Genomic DNA, 19366 nt, shown 5'->3' on the forward strand with positions numbered 1-19366 from the left:
AGAATACAAACCGCATTTCAAACCGTTTCTGTGTTTGGCTGTTTTCATTGACCCTTTGGAACCTGACCCTGTATTTACAGCAGTTTTTCTCAACCCTGGCAACTTTAAGATATATGGACTTTAATTGCTAAGATTAAAAGCTCTGATTTACAGTGTTAAGCAGGGCTATAGATTTTCTTTTCTCTTACATTCTCAGTGGAACTTTTCTCTCTTAGAACAATCCTTGGTACTAAAGCAATAGAACACGTAGTAACTCGGAAATAATGTTTTATCTTTTATTGTACAAAAATGTATTGTGAAATTGCCTGGTCTCATCTGGGAGTTGTTTGCAAGGTAGATACTCTGGCATTACATACTCAAACAAAACAAGAAAAAATATTCATGTATGAGATTTAAAACTTGTGTTTCCCTCAAAAATGGTACTTCATATTTTATAATTCCTTGCTTTCTGCCTGAATTAATAATTATTAAACATTGAAATTTCAATCTTACACAAGACACCTTACAAGAATCCTGAATTTATTAACTGAAAAAGAATCACTAGACAGTGTACTAATATCCCAAAATCAGGTAGATCTATTTTAGTAGTTTAGCTTGCCTGGTTGCCTGAAATACATAATAGATTTTATTCTCTGACATTGTCAATTCTTATTTCATTCACTATGCAATCAGACATAGATTATACATTCAGGAACAATTTACAATTCCAAAACCATTGGTTCAGTACAGTACTAAATTCAAGTAATGCAAAACCAGCATTATGTTGTTGTTGTTTTTAAAGCTGAGAATAACGTGCCAGGAAAACCAGCTCCAACCTTGGCACAGTGAGTTTATTTTTTTCCTATTTCCACTGCAAAATAATTTTCTCATAACTGCATAGCTGTATTTTGGAGATGCAGTTTTGTTTTTTATGGGAAAAAAAGACAGGTTTAGATTCTAGCCCTGTATCTCTCAACCTTGGCAGCTTGAAGATGTGTGGACTTCAATTCCCAGAATTTCCCAGCCAGTGACACTTCTCTAGCCTCTTGAGAATCTCGGAGACCTTAAGTGTAGGCAAGGCACTGAATGGGGCAACCCGCCACAGCCAACATGCCATGGCCAACTCAATGCAGCCAACTCACCATGGACAAGACAATTTAACAATTCATTTAATTATTTAAACTAAATAAAAAAAATATTTTAATTTTTGTCATTCACATTTTATTCTGTCCTTCCTTTTGCTTCTTTTCTTTAATTATTCTATTCCAACATTTTTTGATATCAGTGTAACTCTTGTCCTGCAGCGAGTTGTCCCACAGTAAGTTGGCCATGGCGAGTTGGCTATAGGCAACACTGAGCTAGATGAACAAGCTCTGCTTTGTTATAAAGTTTCATCTTGTTTCTCTTCTCCAACTAGAAGTGCTGCCCAAACGTGTAAAAAGAAATAAAATGGAAAAGAGTATTGTAGTAGAACCTGCTCCAAGTGCAAATTACAGCTATAGCCTGTGTGGCAGCTTTGCCAGCCTGCAATATCTTACTGGAAGATTGCAAAAATAATAAAGAAGAAATAATTTTCCCCTTCAAAATTTGAACATCATACCTTGCTATACATGATATTACCCAATCTTTTATAATGATCCTTCTGATCACAGAACGTACTGTTCTGGGAGACATGAGAGAAATTAGAAAATTATACGGGCAAAGCATTAAGTATATTAAGATAATGAAATTGGGTATGCTTCTTTTCATATCTTCTGAAGAGGTTGATTGGTAGATATTTTTTTAACTATCCCACTTTTGTTCTCTATAATAGACTTTGGCCTCTTCATATATTTTGAATCAGTGCAGTTTTGAATTAACTATATTGTATAACTATAACTGTGCCATGCTGGGTCATCGTTTTAGAGATAGTTCCTTAGCTAAACAGAGAAAGGAAATGAACAGATGGGGGGGGGAGCAGTAGGAGCAGGAACAACTTCCATCTTTCTATTGGCTTTCTCATTGAGTTTCTTAATGGCAATCTGTCAGGAAACGTCAGACTTTTCCTCCCTCCCTCCCTTCCTTCCAGAGTCAGGATAAAGATCAATGGCATTCCAGCCATTACTGCCAGATGAGGTAATGTCATTTTCTGGAAGCAAAGAAAGAAAACTTTGCAAATCAGATATTTTGGACAACATTTCCCTCCCTCTAGACAGAAATCTAAGGTGTTCAGAACTTGCTGTGCTAGCCATTCTCAAATACAATTCTTACATGAGTACATTAAACTGATTTCAATATAAATGAGACAAGAAAGAAAACCTTACAATGAATTTCTTTTTTTTAAAAAAGAATTTTATTGGTTTTAAAACATTTATGGGGAAAAGGTAAAAAGGTGCATAGAAAATTTTGGTAACTCCCATGCTAGTAGTAGAAATTCCTCCAAATCTCATAATTTTACAATTTAAAAATAACATAAAAGATAAGCATAAACAGAATTCTTACTTTGTATCAACCATGTGTTCAATCATCTCTTTCTTTGTCACTTTCTAGTATATCAACAATTACAATAGTATTACAAATACATTTATTTTTGTGACCTGAGCCTTTCGATATTGCTCCCTCCTCCCTGTCCCCAGGTGGAGCCATAGCCCCCCCCCCTTCCCCATGTCTTGTACATTGCTGCCTTCCAGCACATATGAAAGAAAGGACCCTGAGATGGACAAGTAAAGACCAAAAAACTCTCTTCAATCCCCAGAAGTAATGTCATTTTCTGAATATGGCCACTCAGCCAACTGTTGATCCATCAAACAGTTAATACCACCTAACTCATATCCACCATTTTAGGAGAATATCATGAGTCTTTATTGAAATCCTTCCTGCAATATAGAAACACTCGATCAATGGGATGTTAAGGTAATAATTCTATCAAAGAAAAGAGATGAAGTTAATCTGGCACAATTTGTTTGCAGCAACCCCTTGCTTTTAGTTGTGATGCTATGTAAGATTTCAGAAACACAGGAGTTTATATAAATTAATAAGACATAACTCGGGGAAATTAACATGTTCATCTTGTTAATACAAAAATATTAACATTTGAAATTTATGCAAACATTTTATGACATGATCAAGGCACTTCACATCGGTATACTTTCCCTCCCCCCCCCCCCGCCCACACACATTGTGAATGCTCTCCTCACAGATTCAGGGATGAAACACAGAAATAATGCTGGCCTTAGATTGCCTCTGGAAAAATGAAATGGGAAAATAGGTTCATATTGCCACCAAGGTAATTGCATGGACCTGTCCATGCGGTCACCAGGATTACAACTTGACTCAGGGATGTTTTTATTTTTGTTAAAACTGAGTGATAAGATTTGACCAAAGTGACATCAGTACTAGGAACTACTGCTATTGCACAAGAACATAAAGTTTAAAATGAAAAATGTGGAGAAACAACACCAGCTTAAAAAACAAGATACCACACAAGGGATTGTTCTAATCCAAATCCTGGGAAAATATTCAGATTTTGAGGGCTTGTTTAAATAGGGCATGGTGGGGGAAACATAAATTTCATAGGAAACATCATTCCCGAAGGCAAAGACAAGGGCAGACAAAACTTTATTACTATGTTCCATCAGATGACACTGTTTAATCAGAGATCCAGAACATACAATTTCTGTCAATATGTACGGAATGGGCTACAAGAAAAAGTTATCCTTCATATGATCAGGCTCCATGTCATGAATTTTATAGGGGATAATGAGTAATTGCATTCTGAAGTCTACTAGTAACAGGTGTAGCTCAAGTAAAGATGTTACATGGCTATAACATGTTCTGCTCACAGCTGCCTGTGGTACTGCATCTTAGGTCTACTACTTCTAAGAATTTTTTGAGGGAATCCCCATGTAGAGCACATTGCAAAATTATGGATGCAAGGTGACCATAGCTCGCATAGCTTGAGTGACAATCTGGAAAAGCCTCCTGGTCCAGTTATAGGCACTGTTAGATATTAGCATATATCGCAGCAAGTCTCCTCTCTGGTCCGCCGCTACGGCGGGAAACAGGTATCATTCTGATTGGTCGAGAGGCGTACCCAATTCCTATAAAAGGGGAACCCTCCGGCCACAGAGCAAGCTGGATCACTATTACTACTAATAAAGAGCTGATAAGTCACTACGTGTCCGCAGTCTGTTCTTTAGTTGCCTGAATCTAACATTGGCGACGAGGGTGGGATCGAGAGACAGATAGGACGAAGAGAGCTACTTCAGAATCTCAGGATTCGATCCAGCCCAGGAATTCGGCAGAAATTCCGGCAGCCATCTCAGGACACCGCAGCGCGGCAAATTCAAACGAAGAGAAGATGGCGATGCACACACCACCCGCTCCATTCGACCCAACGAACGACGAATGGGAGGCTTTCATGATTCGCTTCGAGTGCTTTCTCAAAGCAAACGAATGCACGGGGATAACAGATGCAAGAAAGAAAAACATTTTCCTCAGCTACTGTGGGCGAGAAGTCTTCAACACGGCCAGAGACCTCACTGCGCCTACTCCGATACAAGCAGTATCATGGACGGCGTTGCAACAGACATTACAGACTCATTACGCGCCAAAACCTTCCCGCCACGTTTGCCGCCAGGAATTCAACACGCGGAACCAGAAGGCGGGAGAATCAATCAACCAATATGTTGCAGCCCTACGTAAAGCAGCAACTCACTGCGAGTTCAGGGATCTGGGCGAGCATATCCCGGCAAGATTTGTGTGTGGGTTAAGGGACATTTCGCTACAAAAAAGGCTATTGGCCAACCCAAATTTAACCCTACAAATAGCGCTAAACGAAGCAAGGGCATCCGAGTCAGCGGAAAGATCGTCGGAAAGCATACAACGCGGATTCAACATAAGCCAGCCAGCACCCAGACAAACCAGAGTCCACTACGAGGACACCAACCCCGACTACGAGGATCCCGAGTTCGAGGACAGTTACCTGATACGGAGCAGTCACATGAGGCCTGGGGGGAGACCCGGATTCCGTTTGCCGCCCTGCGCAAGCTGCGGAGGGAATCACCCCCGGTCTACCTGTCGGTTCAGGAACGTTGTTTGTTCACACTGCAACAAACTTGGGCACATCGCACGAGTGTGCCGGAGCGAAGTCCCTGCCTCACGGCAGCCGCCTACGTACCACCAACAGAAGCCCAACCCAGGGGCTTGGCGGAATCAAAAAGGGCACCCAGAGAGAAATCCACAAGTGTTTACCCAGAGAGACAATTCCCAAAGAGCTGAAAGGGGGTATTCCCAGAGAGATTATACACAAAGAGCTGAAAGAGCGTTCTACCAAGACGCTCAACGAGAGTATTTTCAGGATACAGATGCTGAGATAGAGTTTACCCAGAGAGAGGAATTGCGAATGTATCTCACCACAATAAGTCAGGTCCGCACCAAGCGGCCTAAAAAGCTGAAAGTCACAGTCCTCTTGGAGGGCTCTCCTTGCGAGCTGGAAGTTGACACAGGATCGTCCCTGACGATCATTTCATGGGCATCCATGAAACAGGCTATCCCTAGCCTTAAAAAGAGCCAACTACGTGCACCAGACATCCTGCTACGAGACTACCAGGGGAACCGAGTCCCCATCGTGGGCCAAGGCACATTCCAAATCCGTTTCAAGGACATCGTAGCCCAGCTGCCCGTGACCATCGCCAGCACACCGTTACAGAACCTTCTAGGACTAGATTGGTTTGAAGCCTTGGGGCTAGAAGTCACCGGAATCAACGCCGTGGAGAACAGCAGCGCTGATCAGATTTTTAAGGAGTTCGAGGATGTGTTCAGCCCCGGTCTTGGTAAGTATGTGGGTAAACCAATCTCATTCAATTTAGACCCCAAAGTGGCGCCAATCCGACTTAAACCGAGACGAGTGCCTTTTGCACTCCGCCCAAAAATAGATAAGGAGATAGATAAGTTAGTTGAGCAAGGAATCCTTGAGCCGGTGGATCATGAGCACTGGGAAACTCCCATTGTGACCCCAGTCAAGCCAGATCTGTCAGTCCGCATCTGCGCGGACTATAAATGCACAATTAATGTCGCGCTACAACAAAGCGCATATCCTGTGCCAGTAGTACAACACTTATTGCACTCATTGGGGCCAGGAAAGATATTTGCTAAATTAGACATGGCACAAGCTTACCAGCAGTTGCCCGTGGATAGCGCCACAGCGGAGGCCCAAACTATAGTGACGCATAGAGGAGCATTCAAATGCAACCGGCTACAATTCGGTGTGAGTATTGCTCCAGGTCTGTTCCAGAGCGTCATGGAACGGCTTTTGCAAGGGATACCGGGAGTCGTCCCCTATTTCGACGACATCTTGGTGTCCGCTGCAAACGAGGAGCAACTATTAAAAAGAGTCAGAACTGTTTTGGCCAGAATCAGAGAAAAGGGCCTCCGCCTCAAAAAGGAGAAATGCCAAATTAATGTGCCTAGCGTAGAATTCCTGGGATATAGAATTGATGGTCAGGGAATACACCCCACTTCAAAGAAAATTAAGGCGATCCAGGACGCCCCCACACCACGAAATCAGACCGAGTTGCAGGCCTTCCTCGGACTACTTAACTTCTACAGCGTTTTTCTGAGACAGAAGGCGACCGTTGCTGAGCCATTACATCGACTACTCCAGAGGAACGCAACATGGAGATGGGGACGATCCGAAGCAGCAGCTTTTGCCGCAGTAAAGCGCCTACTCACCACTGACTCGCTGCTAGTACAATACAGCCAGACGCTACCGTTGGTATTGACCTGTGACGCATCACCATTTGGAGTCGGCGCAGTCCTTAGCCACAGGATGCCAAACGGGAACGAAGCACCCATCGCTTTCTACTCCAGTCGTTCGTTGGGTCGAATGGAGCGGGTGGTGTGTGCCTCGCCATCTTCTCTTCGTTTGAATTTGCCGCGCTGCGGTGTCCTGAGATGGCTGCCGGAATTTCTGCCGAATTCCTGGGCTGGATCGAATCCTGAGATTCTGAAGTAGCTCTCTTCGTCCTATCTGTCTCTCGATCCCACCTTCGTCGCCAATGTTAGATCTGGGCAACGAGAGAACAGACTGCGGACACGTAGTGACTTATCAGCTCTTTATTAGTAGTAGTAGTGATCCAGCTTGCTCTGTGGCCGGAGGGTTCCCCTTTTATAGGAATTGGGTACGCCTCTCGACCAATCAGAACGATACCTGTTTCCCGCCGTAGCGGCGGACCAGAGAGGAGAGTTGCTGCGATATATGCTAATATCTAACAAATTTGAACCTTGTTTAAACCAAGTTAATGGTCTTTTAGCTTTCTTCCGCATGAGTAGAGTTCACTTTAAAGTAAGAATTATATGTCACAGGGGGGGGGGGGATCAATTCCGCACCAATCTTTTTACTAATTTCTATAACTTTCAATTTTGATCCATTAACATACACAAAATATTGCAAAAGCCGGTGCTCCTCCTGTGAATAGCATTATAGTTTGAATAAAAAGCTAACTAAAAAATAATTAGCCAGTTATCGGAACAATGCTATTGAATCACAAATAGTTCAGAAACCAGAGGGTTTTAAACTTCTTCAACTTTTGTGGCTTGATGTAAGAACCTTATTTCATGTCTTCTGTACAGATAGTGTTGTAACCACACCAATTCCCCTGTGCTTTCAGGATCAATGTTATCTTTATTTCATCCCTGTCCTTGAGTGAACATTTGATTGCTGTGAACACTTGAGAAAAATGTTATTTTCTTCAAGGAAATAGTAATTTAAGTGGCAGTTGTGTTCAGCTATAGAGTTAGGATCCCTCAGAGCAGGAACAAAGTGATTCTTGGGAAAGCTGAATGGAGTTACAAATTAATAGCAGCCTTGAACACTGGAAAGAAATGCGGTCTTCTAATGGAAAATATCATAGTGAATGCTCAAAAAAATTAAGTGGGTTGTTTGGGTAAAACAGATTATGAAAGATATTGATTATAAGAATCATGTCTATCAAAAATCCTTTGAAATGATATTGCTAGATTCATCCAGACTGATCCAATTGTTTGACCAAAAGTAAAATGTTTATGGCAGGCAAAAGATATATGCAATAAGGGCAGAGCAACTGAAGTAGCAAGAGCTTCTAAAAAGTAAGGAGACAGAAAGAGAGAAAGAGAGATAGATGAAAGTGCAAGTGAGACAGTTCTTGGTAAGGTAAGTAGGGTAGATAGCTCGAGATATAACTATATGATATATGAATTGTATATCATATTGTATTATACTGATTTCCCCCCACCATTATTCTGTTGGAAACACATTGTTGTTCAGTCCTTGTTAGGACAATCATACAGCCCCTTTGTTTAGAAAAAAAAATCTTGTTCTTATCTGTGGAGGAGAGACAAGAGGTGGGTCACTCCCGGTTTGGCCCGGTTCAGCCAAACTGGTAGTGATGATTTGGCTTGAGCTGCAGAACCTGCAGCAATGCAGGTTCGCCACGCCCCCGAACCGGTTCCCCAGTCTCTTCTGCCGTTGCTGCCGATATGTTTCTGCACATGCACAGAACAATTTACAGTCAACTGTGCACATGTGAGTGAACCAGTACTAACCGGTACAGGAACCCACCCCCGAGGAGAGAGGACTCATTAAACATATTGGTATAAACCAAAAAGTGTGCGCTTACAGGTAGATAGATAAATCATTAAGAAAATAGATACAAAAGTGAAGCAACATAATCAACAATTGAATCAGAACTGAAGCTTTTTGAATGAAAGGCAAAATGTCTTCAAGGATAAATAAATAAAGTCCAGTTGACTTTTTTTTTTGTTGCAAAATTTTTATTGATTTTAAAATATATAGGGAAGGGTAAAAGGGTGTACAAATTTTTTTTTGCAGCTTCCACACTGGTGGCGAAGAAACTCACAGATTTAACAATCTTAAAAATAAAATATAAAAGAAAGCATCAGTACAAATTTAACCAATATTATCAAACATGTGTTCTACTATTTTTTCTTTGTTACTTTTTGTAGTATCAACAATTACAATTATTCCAAATACATTCATTTTTGTGATCTAAGCCTTTTTGATATTGCTTCTTCTTCCCTGGCCCCCGGAGGGGCCTCAATGCCCCCCCTCCTTATCTTGCGTCTTGCTGTTCTTTTCTCTACTCCCACTAAATTCCTCCTCTGGGGGGGAAAGATTCTTTTTAATAAAGGCTTCCGCCTCTTGAATTGTATTAATTCTGATCCTATTTCCCTCCCAGAAGACCATCATCCCCTCTGGTAACAGCCACTTAAACCAGACCCCCATGTTGTATAATTTTTTTTGATAAGGAGCAATATTTCCTCCTTCTCTCTCTTATTTTTTGGGGGGATCTGTTTGAGAATGGTGACCTGTTCCTCTTTCAATGGTCTCTCCCTTTGGGTCGCAAGCACCTCATCCCTTGTGGATCTCCTGACAAATTTAACATGTACCTCTCTGGGAACGTTGTGACTTCTGGCATATACTGAGTTTATCCTATATGCTAGATCCATATCCCACCATAATTGTTTCTTATCTCCCTTAATATAATCTGCTAAAATTGTGCTCATAATCTCTTTAAGATCTTCGTTTTCTTCCTCTGGCAGGTACTGGAATCTAAGAAAAAAGGACATTCTTTCAAATTCTATTTTTGTCAGAAAATTTTCTACATCTACGTTTCCCTTGCGTGTTGCTTTAAGCTCCTCCCCCAGCTCCGCCGCTCTCTCCTCCAACACCATAATTCTCTGCTTATTTCCAGCAATATGTTCTTTAACGTCTCTGAGCTCTCCTTTAACCTCTGCCATTTCTTTCCTCATTTCATTCTGCCCCCTCATAAGTTCTTTAAACATTTCCATAACAGATAGTTCCTTTGTGTCTTCTCCAGCCCCTCCTTTCTGCAACAATGAGGTGATCTTGGACTGTTGCGTTGTGGGGCTGGGGGCAGCAGATGAGGGAGCTGAGTGCGCCTTGCCCGTCGGTGGTTTTCTTGCAGCCATTTACTAGGTTCAGAGATGCAAATCCTTTCCAGGGAAAATGGTGTCCGGGGATTCCACAGAGGAGCTGGCCTCAAAAGGCAAATAAAAGCAGGGAAACCCACAGTTCCAAGAGAGAGATACTCCAAGAAGCAATTCCAATAATCAAAGCTCAGAAGAGCCACATACAGAAAGAGGTCCCAGCTTCCCTTTGAGAGAGTGCAACAAACAATCCACTTTTCTTTACTTTCTCTTTGGGAGCAGTTTCAAAGGACAAGTTTCATTCATATGTAGACAAAGGAAGGAGGGCGGGCGCCATCTTGGCCCTCCCTTCCGCAGGGAGAGAAGTCACAAAAAGTTTTTCTTTCCCTTTTTTTTTAAAGGCGAAGGTGGCTAACTGATCTGTCATGAAAGGCTTAACTCTACCATGGTCATCATCCTGCAGCTGGCTAACTCTTTGCCTTGACAATATAATTAGAATTATAATTCTAATATTCTATTCTATACTCAAGTTTAATGAAAAACTTTTTTTTTTTTTCAAAAAGTTTTATTGGTTTTTTTAAAAACATTTATGCGGAAAAGGGTAAGTGGAATGGTTACAAATTTTGGCAGTTGCAGGTGTGGCAGACGCCCCCTCCCTCCAGACTCCTAGGTTACATCAAAATATCAAGCCTTAATACATAATCATAAAGAATCAGCATATTAATTCTAGAAAAGATAATTTTCAATCAATTTATATAGTTATAATATATAGTCTAGTTATAAATTCATTATTACTTTCGGTCTGTTTATAACATTGTGGTTTTCTTATTTATTTTTGTGATCTGAGCTTTCTTGGTGTTGACCCTTCACCCCCCGCTGGCTGAGCTCCGGCCCCTCCCGTGTCCTGTATGACCGTTGTAGTGTCTTCTGTTTTTTCTAGGTTCGCTTTATTTTTTTCCATAAAGGCCTGTGCCTCTATGGGTGTGTTAATTCTAATTCTTGTCTCCTCCCAGAATATCAGCATACCTTCAGGCATCAACCATCTAAACCACACCCCCTTCTGGTATAATTTATTCGCCAATTGCGAATAGCTTTTCCTTTTTTCCCTAATTTTTTTGGGAATCTGCTTTAGAATGGTTATCTCCCTGTCGTGGTATGTCAGTGTTTGCCCCCTTTGTACACCCAGAATTTCATCTCTTGTGGTTTTCCTAAGGAATTTAATGTGAACCTCCCTGGGTACATTATGTGTTCTGGCATATGCTGAATTCACTCTATAGGCTAGGTCTATCTCCCATTCCATCTGCTGTTTATCTTTGTGTATGTATTCAGCTAAAATATTAGTCATAATGTCCCTTATGTTTTCCCCCTCTGCTTCTATTACATTTTGAAATCTAAGATAAAAGGACATTCTCTCAAACTCTGTTTTCATTTGTTGGGTGTCGAGTTCTTTGTTCCCCTTCTGTAAAGCCTCTACCCCCCCCTCGCCTCCGCCACCCCACCCTCCACAAGGTCCAGTCTCTGTGAGTTCTTAAAGATTTGGGCTTGATTCTCTTTAATTTCATCTTTCATTTCCCTTAACTGTTTCTTAATTTCCTCCTGGCCCTGTAAAATTTGTTGAAGCATTTGTTGAAAGTCTATCTCTGTAGTCTTGGGTTGCATCAGTTCTGTTATCTTTGACTGTGTAGCTGGACTAGACGTTGCAGACGTTGGGGCAGAAGTAGCAAAACCAGGCTTTCCAGGAGGTGGTCTTTTTGGAGACATGGTTTATAAAGCAAGGAGATCAGTCAGAGTAGAAACTGGGCAGCTGGAGAAGTAGAGCAGGCAGGCGAATTCAGGAGGCAGAGGATCCAAACAGATGGGGGTTTCTTTAGTCACTCTAGCAATAGATGAAAGTTTTTTCTCCAAAGAGTTCAGAAAAAAACAATCCACAAGAGATTCCTCTGGGTGACTCGGAGACAAAGACCGGAAGCCTGAATTTTAAAGGTGGAGTCAGGTTTCACAGTTCATGAAGACAACGGAAGTGTGCCATCTTGCCCTGCCAGCTTTGGGCTCAGAGGCATAATAAAATTTTAAAAGTTCAGAAAGTTCTCAGTTCACCCATAAGTTCTGGAGCTAAGTCCAATGAAAGTCACTTTTATGAGGGTGAGGCATCATTAGTTGGCTCTCCCCCCTCCTCCTTCCCCTGGGGGTGAAAGCAAAATCTTCTCAAGCCGCTTGTCCAAGGGAGGGGGGGAAATCCCCCTCCCTCTAGCCGCACCTCTAGCAGGAATCCGAAAGTTTAACTTTTTTAAAAGTGCTGAAAAGTCCATCAATTCAAGAAAGAGGGAATGAAGAAGGGAAGCCTCTCACCATGCTGCCGCTGCTTCGTTCAAGAGTGCGTTCTCCGATCGGCATGGAGCGAGACGCGCGCACACGGGCGCCCTCCGAGACTGCTCCCCGGTGCCTAGAACGAAGCGGAGAAGCCCCCGCCAGCCGCCGCCGACGCCAGGACCCTCCGCGAGCCGTTCCCTCGGCAGGACGCCTCTCCGGGGCGTCCTGCGCCCCCCCAGAGGCGGGGGAAGCCCACCGGGAGAGCGGGAGCAGGCAAAGGCTTGCCTGTCGCCGTAGCCGCCGGAACCGGAAGTCCCAAGTTTAATGAAAAACTTTGATGAACCTTGGCTCCTATATTATCCATGATAGATAGAGTGACCTATTGAAACACTTGACTTTTTGTAAACAATGCAGCCTTCATTTCTGAACTTACGTAAAGATTTAATAGCAGCCTTTTAGCCATTTTCAACAGGGCACTTTAGAATTTATTTCAATGTGGAGCAGCTGTTAACAGGCTCCTGGCATACCTTATCCAAACTTGTAAAAGCTGTTTACACAGTAATGGCTTATTATTTGTTTCTATCTGCTATTAAGTACTGAGGAAGGAGAAAGTGAATTTGGGCTAGAGAACCAATATATAAAACTGGAGATGTTTTAGGCGAATGTTTTAAAATTAGTATATAAAATGAACCCATTTCCAAATGGCTAATGATGTCCTAAAATCTATTCCTGTACCACTTGATTTTCTCCTTTCTTCACTACTTTGGATAGCTTCTTTTCATATGCCTAGCTGAGGTATATTCTGTGGTAAGACATATTCTAATTTTCTACTTTTATCCTGACATTCAAGCAAAGATTGCCTCCATTTATTGATCTTCCAATATGTGTTGCTAAGCAAGGCAGTTGTTAAGTGACTCATACCCCATTGTACAATCTTTTTGCTGCAGTTATTAACAAATCACTGCAATCGTTAAGTTAATCGTGTGGTCATTAAACAACACTGGCTTCTCCCATTGAGTTTGCTTGTTAGAAGCCAACTGGGAAAGTCAGAAATGGTGAACACATGACCATGGAAGAGTGCAACTATCATAAATACATGCCAGTTGACAAGCCCCTGAATTTTGAACAGGTGATCTTGGGGATGTTGCAGTAGCTGTCATTGTGAAAACTGGTCATAAGCAGTGGTGAGATCCAGCAGGTTCATGCTAGTTCAGGTGAACTGATTGTTAAATTACCATCCCACCCCGCTTATCAAAGTGGATCTTAAAAAAAAAACTTTTCAAAAAAAAAGTGGATTTTAGGCACTGGGCTGCGATCCCCGCAGCCTGGAACAGCTGATAGAAGGTATTCTGGGAGGTAGATCCAACCACCAATCAGCTGCTCATGTTAAAACAAGCAGTGCTGAAGCTGACCTGGCTGTTTGCTGTTTGCTGCAAGGAGGCAAATTGCTGGGAGACAGAGGCAAAGGCAGATTTCCCGCCTCCCTTGTTTTCCTCCCCAAAAGCTAGGTGCGTCTTATAGTCTGGAGCATCTTATAGTTTGAAAACTATGGTAACCACTAAGTAAAATAAGCTTAATGTGCTTGGATCAAGTGTCCCCAATCCCCAAGGCGTAGTTCGGCAATGGGCCATTGCATGCCAGAAACTAGGCTGACAAACAAATGAAGCCTCATCTGAGGGATGCAAGCAGCACATGAAAGCAAGCCCTCTGAAGTCAATGGAAAAACCTCTCTCTGGGGAATCAGTCCCTGGTGCCCAAAGGATTGGGGGCCACTGGTTTAGGTCATCAAGGCAAGAGGGAAACTACATAATCCCCCTCCCCCAGTCATTCCACCCTTCACTCTTTCACTGCCGTGCTCAACTTTAGTTTTCAGCATTAGCCTTAATGTTTTGTCAGTTAAACAATGGAAGGACCAAGGGGCACCATTGTTAGGCTGTGCTTTAGGGCCTCTTAATTCTGCCCTGATGCAATTTCTTGCCACAAGAGCTTAGAATCTTTTTTGTTGCTCCTGCAAGTCTAGCTTAATAGATAATGCTGATGCTAGTAAAAGTCATTATTAACGTAGGCTAGATAGACTACAGCAGAAGTTTATGATGTCAAAGAGTACCCTGGAGAGGAATGTTGATCTACTATATAGAATAAGAGGAATCCGTAAAATTTTGCTTCAGAGTAACTTTGAAGTTTTATCTTGAAATAAGTCTCCAAGTATTTCTCACAGCACATAACTGAGCATGTAAAGACAGTTGTTGTTTTTTCTTTTCAACAATTAATATATTACACAGGGAGTCCAGTCCTCTCTTCCATGGTAATGTACAAGCAGGCAGTGCTCCTCAAAATCTAACTATTTTATATATTTTTTCTATAAACCCCAATACTTACCCAGGTTTTGATGTAATGGTTAAAAAAAATTTCTGGATATGTCCTGGCAAAGCATTAGAAAGTAGAACTACCTTATAAGTCCCAAATAGCATCCTCTGTGAATGAACTCTTTAAATCTAGAAAATAAATTTTGGACCAGCAGCTCCAAGTTTCCCTAAAATCAGATATAAAGATATATTTTATTTCTTTCTTGCATTTTTTCCCAGATGCTCTTGCCTAGACAACACACACACACATATATATTGTTTCTCCGGTTTTATTCTTGTGAGAACCATGCAATACATGAAAGTGCATAAACCAGGGGTGTCCATACTTGGCAACTTTAAGACTTGTGGACGTCAACTCCCAGAATTCCCCAGCTAGCTCTGCTGGCTGGGAATTCTGGGAGTTGAAGTCCACAAGTCTTAAAGTTGCCAAGTTTGACACCCCTGGCATAAACCAAAGTCCTCCAGTGAGCTCTATGGCTATGTGAGGATTTGACTTAGTGGAAGGCAAAAATATGAATAACTCATCATATTTGAAAATAATAGGGGTTTGAAGCATTAAGAATGAAGTGCAGTTGGAGAAATCAAATTTATTAAATACTAAGGTCACTTCTCGATGACCAGCCTTTCTGTTTCTCTATAGGTCTGATTCCAGTACAAAGATTATCCAAGATTAACTTGGGCTGTTTTGACTGTAAGCAGATGCATTCTTTGTCTTTCCTTCTTTCTGATATTTTTCATACGTGTAGAAGGTCAAGACATATTGTTTCTCATTCCAGAATTCAGGACTAGAATAATGGATTGAAGTTCAAGGGAATGAGATCCTGACTAAATATTAGAAAGAAATGTTAGGGATGTAACCCTATGCTTGGCTTGGCAATGTATATAAGCTATGATTACTTTACTGTTACTTTAAATGCTTAAGAGATGTAATTGGTTTGTTACCTCAAGCAGCCATAAGAGGGAGCCCGAATGGCTGTTAGATCTCTGTTTTGTTAAAAGCTGATCGGTGTATACTGAGGTATTGTGGTTTGCTACTGTTTAGCTATACTTTGTGTGTTAGAATGACTATTTTGATAACTGAATTACTGAACTGTGTATGACTTGGACTGTTAACCGGACTCTGAATACTTCTATATTTCTACATAGTAAACTACTATATTTTTATACTATTCAGTGTCTCTGTATGCTGGTTTGTGCATGTTATTCCATATCACTCTCGTTACACTTCTCTGCATACTCGCTCTTCTAACGGGGAGCTTAATTACTTAACAAGAACCTTTGTTAACCATTAAAAGCCATTTTAACACTGAAACCAGTTCTCACATAAGCTCCCTTCACTGGATGTGTTTCAGCAGGGTCTGGACAGCCATCTGTCAGGGTTGCTTTAATTTGAATTTATTCACTAGGCAAGGGATTTGATTCATTGGTCTAAATGGCCTCCTCCAGCTCTATTATTCTGTGACTATAATATGTATTCCAAGCCAAGCATTCATTTGTGAATTTGACCAGAGTTAATTAACCATAAACCAGCTGGAATTATTTATTTCGTTCCAAACAGGATACAGAGACAGAGCTTATCAATTTTGGGCAGTCCGGCATTTTCTGCCATGACACCCACCCTTTGGATCATCTTTCCCCCTGAGATTAGTTTGGCCCTGTCTTTGTTGGCCTCTCATAAGGCCTTGAAAAGTAGGCTTTGCGCCCAAGCCGGAGGCCCTGGGCATGGGTTAGAACCCTCGCCTGATTGTATGGATGATTCGTTAGAATATGCTCAGCTGCTGTTTTATTTTCATTTGGGTTTTTATATTGCTATTTTATGTATTGTATTTAAATTATTGCAAGCTGCCTAAAATCACATAAAAGCCATCTAGAGTCATATAAAAAGATGTGTGGCTGTATAAATCAAATAAAGAAAGAAAGACGATTTTTGTGAATTTTTGCCAGTCACCTAGTTGAGATGAACAATGTAGAAATTTAATTAATAAATAAATAATAAATCAACTGTCTTCAAAAGAGTTGTTGACCCGCAGGGGGGAAAATATATATATATTGTGACTGTGCAGTTGCAATCCGGTTCACAACACCATTTGATCACCATGGGATTCATCTGGAACCACAACTGAGAATCACAGTCTTCTAGCTATAATTATGACAATGGAAAAATGACCAAACATTCCAACATAAACACATTCTTTCACAACTGCATTTCACGGTTGGATGGAAGAATATGAGTGGTAGGATTTTTGTTGTGGTGTTGCAATCAAGCAGCAATACTGTGTGAAGCACTTGACAAATCAGGTTATATTTTTGCAAAATATTACAAAGAAAATCCTGTGAAGGTAACGCCAACAAATATACAAGAGATGTCATCTCACTGACGACAGGAGAGATGATGAGTAAGATAGAACACCCCCCCCCCACCCTACACACACAATTGTTAGAAAATTACTTTCAACTACACTGAACAAGCTGTTCTATACTTGAACCTATGGTAACTGCTGTATGTGGCTTTTTTTTTCTTCATGAGGATGTTTTCAAATTATTCCTTTGTAAGGCATGATTTTACTGTGAATGGTTCCTGTCAGGAAATTTTTTGAATCACTGCTGAGAGCAGTGGGAAGATCAGAATTCTAATTCTTTATTGTTTTTTTTATGGTAAGGTTCTGTAAATATGTGTGCTGAGTAGATTGTGACGTTTGAAACACTGACTTCTTTACATTCTCGGCAAAAGTTAAGATTAAATGACTCATTGCATCAAACAATGCACTACAAACTCCAGCACATCCAAGTAAAATGACTTCTTATTTTGTAACTGGAAAACCTTTGCTAATGAACTGATGTTAATATTCATGAATGGTGTTTTCCAAAGAGCAATCATCTCAAATGTCCATGATTCTTCCCCTCAGACATCTAGAAGCATGCTGATTAAGTCCAAAGCCTATTATGCAAGAGAAACAAATATGTCACTTAATCAGAGTTGCCAGCAAATCTGTATTTATATTCTGACCAGTATCACCAATTTGCCAGCTTTGCACCGTCTAGGACCCACAGTGATAACATCCTTATCTTCCACCTCTTGTCTTCTCTTTTCCTTTCCCTACCTGTTAGATATTAGCAACTGTTATAATGGTTTCCACCAAGGTCCTCTGTTCCGGCGGGAACAGAGATTCAACCTCATTGGTTGAAGGGTCTGACAGCTCCCTATAAAAGGGCTGCTGTCAGACTGAACCTTTGCTGGATTGTACATAGTTGTTCTGTTACAATAAAGAGCTGTTGTTGCCTAAGCCTGACATCTGCCTCCGTGACTACCAGGGGAACCGAGTCCCCATCGTGGGCCAGGGCACCTTCCGGGTGCAATTCAAAAACTTCAGTGGCCTGCTTCCAGTGATGGTGGTCAGCGGTGACCTGCAGAGCCTCCTGGGGCTTGACTGGTTCGAAGAGGCCTGGGCCTAGAAGTGATCGGTATCAATGCCTTAAAAGATGAGAGCGCCGAAGAATTCTTTAAGGAGTTTGAGGATGTCTTCTGCACCGGTCTAGGTAAGTATGTGGGGACCCCAATCTCTTTTAATTTGGACCCCAAAATAGTCCCCATCAGGCTAAAACCCAGGAGAGTACCTTTCGCTTTCTGCCCTAAAATTGATCTGGAAATTGACAAGCTCATAGGCCAGGGAATCCTAGAGCCGGTAGATCACGCACGCTGGGTTTTGACCAGAATTAGAGACAAAGGCCTCCGTCTCAAAAAAGAAAAATGCCAAATTATCGTGCCAAGGGTTGAATTCCTAGGGTACCTCATTGACAGCTCTGGGATTCACCCGACCACTTAAAAAATTTAAGCAATCCAGGACGCCCCTACACCTCGCAATCAGACTGACCTTCAGGCGTTCCTTGGGCTCCTTAATTTCTACAGCGTCTTTCTTAAACAGAAAGCCATCGTTGCTGAGCCCTTACATCGTCTCCTAGCAAAAAACACAAAGTGTTCCTGGGGGCAAAGCCGAGGCAGCCGCATTTGCCGCGGTGAAAAGACTGCTGTCAGTGGACACCTTCCTAGTCCAGTACAGCCAGACCCTGCCACTTGTGTTAACCTGCAATGCTTCCCCGTTTGGTGTCAGAGCCATCCTCAGCCACAGAATGCCCAATGGGACCGAGGCACCCATAGCTTATTACTCAAGGACCTTGTCTGCTGCCGAGCGGAACTACAGCCAACTGGACCGTGAGGCTCTGGCTGCAGTGGCCGGTGTAAAAAGGTTCCATGAGTACCTCTACGGCTGTGACTTTGAACTCATCATGGACCACTTTAACTTTAACTTTTATTTAATTTCTATACCGCACCCTCTCCCAAAAGGGACTCGGGGCGGTGTACAGTCATATTAAAAGCAATAAACATACATAATATAAATATAAAATAAATATGGGTGTGGCTGGAGGAGGTAACATATACTTTGCTGTACAATAATAGTTAAAGTTAGATTTAAAATTTAAAAATTTAAAAATACATTAAAAAACTACACTTAAAAATTATCCCGAGATAAAATATTTGCCAGGAGGTATAAATGGGACTATAAATGGGCCAGGCCGGCTAATTGGAACAGGTGGGTCTTGAGTTTCTGTCGGAAGGAGCGGAGGTCGGTAGTAGTTCTGATATCGGGGGGGAGGTCATTCCAGAGGGTTGGGCCCATCACAGAGAAGGCTCTACTCCTGGGCGCCGCCCGTTGGCATTGCTTGGTGGACGGCATCCAGAGGAGTCCCTCCCTGTGAGAGCGAATTGGTCGCAGGGATGTATGTGG

Source organism: Natrix helvetica (genome assembly GCF_964273705.1).
Source record: "Natrix helvetica genome assembly, chromosome: 3".
Taxonomy (NCBI): Eukaryota; Metazoa; Chordata; class Lepidosauria; order Squamata; family Natricidae; genus Natrix; species Natrix helvetica.